Source organism: Tasmannia lanceolata, unplaced genomic scaffold, assembly GCF_043159265.1.
Source record: "Tasmannia lanceolata isolate RefF3 unplaced genomic scaffold, GAP_Taslan_0.1 ptg000018l, whole genome shotgun sequence".
Lineage (NCBI taxonomy): Eukaryota > Viridiplantae > Streptophyta > Magnoliopsida > Canellales > Winteraceae > Tasmannia > Tasmannia lanceolata.
Window position 1 is genome coordinate 59,085,050 of NW_027518695.1, and position 8,102 is coordinate 59,093,151.

Below are 8,102 nucleotides of genomic sequence, written 5' to 3' on the forward strand. Positions count from 1 at the left end.
GTCCCACAAATTTCTCCAATCAAACAATCTCAATCCTTCAATAAAATCCAATTTTCTATTGTGTGTGGGCCCGAAATGGATTACGTAGAGATCTGGGTCTGCGGTATCTTCAGATTTTAGAAGCAAAAGCCAACCTAAAGGAATAGAAATTAGAAGAAGTTGGGGTTTTATATGCAAAGAGCTCGACGGAGCGCCTTTTCTCTGTTGTTTCCGGTGAGAGAAAGATCCAGATAGATGGAGTGTTTCGGAGAGAGATGGGCCTGCAGTTGCTTGAGGTAGAGAGTCAAGGGTAGCGGTGTGTCTCTGAGAGTGAGAGAGAGAGAGAGGTAGCTCTCTAGGGAGAGATTTTGCAACGTGGAAGAGAGAGAGAAAGAGAGAGAGAGAGAGAGAGAGAGAGAGAGAGAGAGAGTCCCCAAAAATCCATTTCTAAGGATAGAGTCTTGGCGGGGAGGAGGGAGTACAGATTCTTGGAAAGCTACCTATATAGGCAAGCATAGATATGGCAGCTAAGGGGACACGTGTTCAGCTAAGGCGAGCAGGATCTAAAATATCTCAAAAAAAAAAATCTCTCACGGAAGACACCTAATACAGAGAGAGGCTGTGGGCCATCTAATGTTTGAATTTGCGGGTGACCCGCGGGTTGACGCGGCCCACCCGCAGGCCGCGCTGGTCACGTAAATTCTGATCCGCAAAAATGCGGGTCATTTCCTGACCCGACCCGTGTGACCCGCACCCGCAACACCCGCGGGTTGACCCTGCCCGGCCCACCCGTTTGCCAGGTCTATAAAATACCATGGAAATTTCAGGACTGCTTCTCTCTCTAAATCATGCGCCTAAAATTTATTCAACTGTGGACCCAGTGCTTCTATACACTATGCTCGAGTATGTGCGGATACCAACACAGTAGTTATCCAAATATATGATTTTAGTTATCTGGTCTCCTTTGCAATTAAATATTTTCATAATGAGCTAACGAACACTCCAAATAAATAAGACACTGGTAATGTTTGTAAGGGGTGAATGGAAGGTAAATTTTGCACAATTACTTACTGTAAGTGCTTGAGGTATTGCCTTCTCACTTTTCAATTTGCCGGTTCTTTTTTGTAAGAGTTTTTTTAGCGAATCAAGATCCCCTATAAATAGGGTTTATCATTATATCTTTCTTCTCTCATAGATATTCCGAGGGTTTCTCCGTTTTCCAAAGATTTCTTTCTAGGGTTTGCAGAGGACTCTTAAAATCTCAAAAAATGGCGGAATCGGATCCAAGTCAACCATCCGAAATGGTAATTCTCTTTTTATTTCATTTAGATCATCGATTAATTTGTGCTCTTCTCTTCGTTTTTCTTGTAAGAAGCTGCAGTGTTATTATTATATTTCATGGAAATTTCTGAAATATTCCATGAAATTCTCTTTCATAGTACCAGATCAAGCGAGGTATAATCACCATCTTCCTTCTCCTTATTGATATATTGATGGAAAAAAATGGAGAGAAAAAAAAAGCTTCTATTTTTTTGAACTGGGTTTAGTTGTATATCCTTTAAATTTCTTTTCTGGACAGTGTTTAATGAGAGGAACAGATTTGGAAAAGGGATTTTCTAGGAAGGAGGGAAGACACAAAGACAAAGGAGAGGGTTTTTTCAAAGTGTTTTCATGGCTGCTGATTTGCTACATTTCTTTATTCGGGTAACCGCGCAGGTCAAATTGCCTCAGTCATTTGGGCCGCTCTGCCTGCATTTCTCTCCATTCTGAGGTTGCCCGTCTATTTATAAAATGAAGTGAAACCTGGAACCACCGGATGTACTTTTTGTTTAACATGCTTCTAAGATAACCCCATGGCTAGATTAGTTTTTCTTTATTTTCTATTCTTTTATTTTTTTTCCCACCAATTTCCAGATAAGAAATGCCCCTACTACAAATATAATTTTGAAGAACCCGTTTTTTCAGACAGTGGTTTAAGAAACCAGTTGGAGTTTTCTTGGATCATGGATGGCCTCAAAATGGGATTGCGGATATGTGGATTTGCAAATGCGATATTGCATTCACCATGGGACAACAAATGTATAACCTTTTGTATATAGGTTGGGAAAAAGGGGATATGATATATATGTGATATGATTTGCCAAAGGGAAATGATATATCCGCCCCTTTTGATCACCGGGAACACCCCCTGTCAGTGTATCAATGACTAAAGAGAGGCTGTTGTACTTATGTGAGAAGAATTCAATGCCCCTAATTGCCACAAACACTGACAGGGGGCGGATACATCACTTCCCTTTGCCAAAACGTGATAAATAGTTGGCTGCCACGAAACTTGATAGAGGGAGAGAGATATTACAGGAGATTTAATTGCCGAATTAGGAGAGAGAAAGAGATTTAATAGGAGATTTAATAGCCTTTAATAAGAGATTTAATAACTTTCTTCGGTATGAAAGAGGGCTTTTTAAAATTGCGAACCACAATGTAAATAGGTTGTGACCAATAATTTATTCCCAAAGGATTATCATAGCCGTTCAATCTATAGTGAAAATATATATTTATTTAGAAAAATGTGTGAGTATAAGGACTTACACCGTATAAAATCTCAACATAAGCATCTACATGGGGTTTTATAAGTCGTGTTTTATTTTGATTTCCTTTGGTCAATTGAAGATACACAGAATTCATAATTTTGGTCTCTCTCTCTCTCTCTCTGCCCCATTTTTGTCCTGCACAAATGGAGGGGTTAGGATGATCCTATGGAGCTGATTTTTGGTACACCCCCTATCTATGATAAGGCCTTGCAAATGAATGGTTTGGATCACTCCCCAAAATGTGGGACCCATGTGATTGGGCAAGCTAGCTCACCATAAGTTTGGTGAACTTAAGCTCACCAACAGTTTCCTCATATATATATACTATACCCGCTCCTGTAGCATTATAGACTGTATTGTTACTCTTACCCCCATCGGGATAAATCTGGCCCCTTCCCCTGTTCCCACCTACGTATATAGGATATTTTAAGAAGTTAACGTCTTTCTTAGTAGCAGGGTCCGGAGAAAGAATGGGAAAGACGATTTCACTATATTTCTGACCAGGAACAGGACCTATCACAAGAATATTTTTTTTAGTGGGGCGATAACTCTGGAAAGACAGATTGCCTATCTTTTCTTTCATCTCGGGAGAAATACGGTCGGGGGGAGCTAATTCGAATCCATCGGGTAAAATAAGAACAGCCCCCACATTCAAAGACCCCTTTTTACCATTAGCAAGAACTTGTTTCAGTTGCATATCATAAGGGATTCTAACAACTGCTTCAAATACAGTATCAGGAAGCACAGCTTGTGGAACCTCAATATCCACGGGTTTATTAGCTAAATGGCAATTGGCACATACAATACGCCCAGTTGCTTCTCGTGGATTTTCATATATATATATATATATATATATATATATATATATATATATATATATATTCTAAGGGTGCTTTAAAACAGTTTTAAAGCATTTTTTTCCTCGTCTGCAACTAGTATATATATAAAGCGGAATCCTCTAAACTGTGGTGGTGCCACGTGGCACCCTCCTATAAACTCAAGTTCTGCTTGTAGCTATTTTTAAGCTCTTAAATCTCCTGTAATATCTCTTTCCCTCTCCTAAATCTCTCTCTCTCTCTCTCTCTCTTTCAGCAAATAAATCTCCAATAGGAAAGCTATTAAATCTCCTAATAAATCTTCAAGATAAATACCCTTTCTTAAAACCTCATTAAATCACCTTCCAAAACGCAGAGAAAATATCTCACTCTAACTTTTTTTAACTATTAATTGCTTTTATTACTATTAATTGGTTTTTTTTGCCGAATCTCTTCGTATATATACTTTCCTTTTCCAAGTAGCTATTTAGTCTCTCTCCATCAACGACAGCACTTCTTGGCAACGGTGTATTCCTCAGGCACATGGACATCCGGGGGCGTCCAACGGGTAAAGGCCTGGAAACAAATATGAGTGCTTTTCTAATTTCTTTGCTGGCTGTTATGAAATATGAGGTATCTACCGTATATCTCTGCTCTTTGATTTCCCCTTCTCCTATTTTCTTCTGCCTATGCTTCTCTGTCAAAGAAATACTAATCTTTCCATTTGAAAACAGAGAGAGAAGGTTTGCCCTCATTTTCATGACAATTTCTTGAACTGTTGTTCTTCCTCATTGCAGGGATTTTATTCATCTTTGTTAACACAATTAAGGCTATCATGGAGCCTTTTTCTTTATTTATTTTCTTCTGTTTTGTGTTTCTTAGTTGTGCATACAAGCGAATTATGAGGCAACATTTTTTATGGCATTTTTATGCCATAACTGTATATGATTTTATTTTTATTCTATTTTATTCCGTATATTTCTCTGTGTATTATGCTTTGTAATGTAACCAAATATTTAAATAACAATGCATCAATTTTCTGAAATGATTTACAGGCATATCCATACGGGTGAAAGTGTAAAGGGAGTGGTATCAACGATGGGGTTTAGGGTTTACGCTTTCAGGCTGCTGTTCAAGAATTTGCAGAGGATTTGTGATGGCTTCTTCTTTAAACGCTCTTCATCTATGGTCACATTGTTCATGGCTTGGATCAGATCAGGATAATTTTAATTTTTTAACTTTCTTCTACTATACTGTTTTCGCATTGTAATCTCAGTAATGTTCTGAAGTTTATTTTTGGTTTCCAATTTCTTTATATATTTTAATTTATTTTTTGAAACTTTGAAGAAGATATTTAATTTTTTCTTCATTATTTCATATGATTGTGGAACTAAGGTGTGTAATTTAGAAAATGTAAAAAGATCATTAATATTGCAATGGATCTGTCATTACGTTGAAATTACATCAGGGTTAGGATCATCCTATGAGGAAGAATTAATGGGTTACATCAAATTTGAGTGGTGGCACATCAAATGAACCGTTTAGATCATCAAATGAACCGCCCATTCCACATTTGCCTTATGATCAATAGGATGATCTCCACATGTCCATCTAACAGGATGTACCATAGATGAATAGATGATACATGTCACAAAATTAGTCTATGACCTTCATTTAAAAGCAAATGCCACTCAATTGGAGTGTTTAGATCATGGGAAAATTAGTCCATATCATCCAATGCCTTAATTGCGTGTACTTTAAAGTTAGAATCGCCACCCACTTGCAAACCAAGGAAATACGTCTAACATATGGCAAAACTATTTCAACATAAATCTCTTTTCACCATTCAATTTGGTTACAACATAGCCGGATTAAATTGTCTCTTTTTTAGATTTTACATGATGCATGGCCGTATAAACCATTATTTTTCTAAAAGTACTATACTACCCACTTCATAGGATGATCCACACTGTTCATTTGTAGATAAACATGTACAGATTGGAGGGTTAGGATCATCATATGATTTTTGGGACATAACCTGTTTATGCTGTGGCTCTACAAATGAACAGTTTGGATCATCATATGGAGTGGCCGTACAATACTTTTTGAAAAATAATGGCTTATACAGCCATCCATCATATAAAATCTCATTTCTTCAAAATTATAAGATTTAAAATTCCAATATTGGTGATAATATATATCATTTACCTTTTTTAACGACACCCCGTGCATCGCATGGGTCTGCAACTAGTATATATATATTTGAATGGTGCTCTCTAATAATTCAGTGACATAGAAACCCCGCAATCTCCTCTTATTGAACTTCATGTTATAATACATCAATCGAAGAAAGGAAGTATTGCGTGAATCTCATACTTTCTTAGTATTGTTAACAAGGAGATCACATGCCGATTACAAAGAAAATGTTAGACCGGTAACGGGTGGAATGCTACCAATTAAGACATTGAATGGCAGATTGGTGAAGGGTGGAATGTTTTTTAAGTTATAATCAGATTCTTTGGTTGCATGCTGCTCTTTAAGTCAGTATTTATATGGGATGTGGGAGGTGCCTCTCCTTTCCTTCTCCCTTGTAGGGAATTTAACTGGGTAGAACTCACCCCTAAAAGCTAGCTGTTAGAGGGAGGGTGCCCATTCCCTGATAACCCATCCACATCCATTTCATATGTCGGACTATTGCCTTTGCGTGGAACCCCAATAATCTCCCCCTCCACGCGACGACAACGTGGGAACCACGAGATCTTCTCTGAGGGAAATCCACCGTCCTTGGAGGCACACCGGGGTTACCGAGATCCTCTCGGGAGTTACCACACCCCAGCTCTGATACCATTTGTAGGGAATCAAACTGGGTAGAACACGCCCCTAAAAGCTAGCTGTTAGAGGGAGGGTGCCCATTCCCTTATAACCCATCCACATCCATTTCGCATGTCCGATGTGGGACTATTGCTTTTGTGTGGAACCCCAATATCCCTCTCTATCATGCTCTTTTGTTTTTACTTTCCATATGGACAGAAGTTCTAGGTGCCATACTTGATCTGTTCAACAATCCAGAAATCAGGTAAAAACTAAAATGCTATGGATACTCTCCTCAATTGATTTTAGAATATTAGATTGGTTTTTGAGTTTTTGGCAAATATGTGCGTGTTGTTCATTGCTTATGTTTTTTATCAATTTATGGGTGTCGTATTTGATCTATTTCTCATATTTTTTTGAATGGTATTGATCTATTTCTCATTGCTCGTTTGTTCATTGCAATTAAATCATAGGTTTCTTATGTTGCATGGTTTATTACTTCTCTGAGCCCATTAATGGTCATGGCTAACCAATCATTTTTGAATGTCAAACGATCTATATTTACATTATGTTTGGATTCATTCTTTTGCACATCTAATACATTCTTTCTCTCTTCGATCGATCTCCCTCTCTCCTTTCCTAATATCTCTTTCTTCTCCTATCTTCTTTTCTTTCACTTTTCTGATCTCTTCCTGTTCTCTATCTTTCTGCTTTTTCTACTCCTCCCTCTTTCTTCCTCTTTGGTCTCTCTTTCTCTTAGATATTTCCTATTTTTGGATCTTTCCCTTTCTCTCCCTTGATGGGCAAGGGAGGTGTTAGTGGCCAGATAAAGTCTGGAGTAGGGCAGATCTTGTAGGGGATGCAGCAATGGTGGTTGGAGGTACGAAATGGCCGGATCTGGGTCTGAGTGGGCCGAATTTATTGGGGAAAGGATCGGATCTGGGTTGGGTGGATGGAGAAAGTGGGCTGATGAGTTGTCGGAAGTGGTGGACGTGGCAGGAGTGTGAAAAAAGGGTGGCTGAATTCGGGAGAAAAAATGGAAGAGGTTGGATGTGGAGGGTAAAGATGGGGTTTGATCAAGGTACAAGGTTGGGGCTAGAAGGGTAAGATTAGGATGAACAATGGTGGGCTCTAGGATTAGGTGAAAATAAGGGTAGGATTAGGATTTTAGGTTCTGGTGCAGCTGAAGGGGAAGAAGTTAGGATAAAAACTAGGATTTTTGGCTTGGTGGTTTAATGGGGATCCCCCGGAATGGACGGTGGCACAAGGTAGAGGCCGCCGATGATCGGATTCGATGGATTGGCTATCGTGCATGATTACAGCTGCACAATAGCTTTAGGCCTTTGAGCGAATTTTTAAAATTTAAATTAGCTGGCTAGAAACTGGTGGAGCAGTCTGAGTGACGTGGCAGGTCAGAGCTATGATTTGATGGGGTCCATAAATATGGCCCTTTCAAATGAGACCATTGTGCAATGTAAAGGAAAGAAAGGAGGAAGGCATTTTCAGCTGCGGTAGTAGATGAAGAATTTGAAAGGAAAATGAAATAGGTATTCGGCAGGGTAGCAGCGCATGGAAGTGTAGAACTCGTTGTAGTGGTTGCCCAAAAAGATCATTTTTTGGCTTTTTACTGGTCTAGGAGCATGCTCCTAGTCACCCTTAATTGATTCTATGTAATGCAAGTAGGGACTCCTGGTCCCCAATGTAATCATCATAGTATCAATGAACTTGTCAATTTTAAAAAAAAAATACATTTTTTCTTCTTGAAATGCTCCGACAGATTATTGTCTAACTTTTCAACGAGGGGTGCCTCATTGGATCTATGTAACCCAAAAGCGTTATAATTACTTTAATTTTGCACTTTTCTGTGTCTTTATAAATGTTGTTGGATGACGTGGATCTAATGGGC

General features: G+C 38.7%; 1 long non-coding RNA gene across 1 annotated transcript; it reads left to right on the forward strand.

Moving 5' to 3' along the window:
• The first annotated feature begins 854 nt into the window (after positions 1–854).
• LOC143851133 (uncharacterized) lies at positions 855–3,395 on the forward strand. Its single transcript, XR_013236217.1, has 3 exons — positions 855–1,064; positions 1,175–1,283; positions 1,559–3,395. It is a non-coding gene; the product is annotated as an uncharacterized LOC143851133 (long non-coding RNA).
• The last annotated feature ends 4,707 nt before the right edge of the window (positions 3,396–8,102 follow it).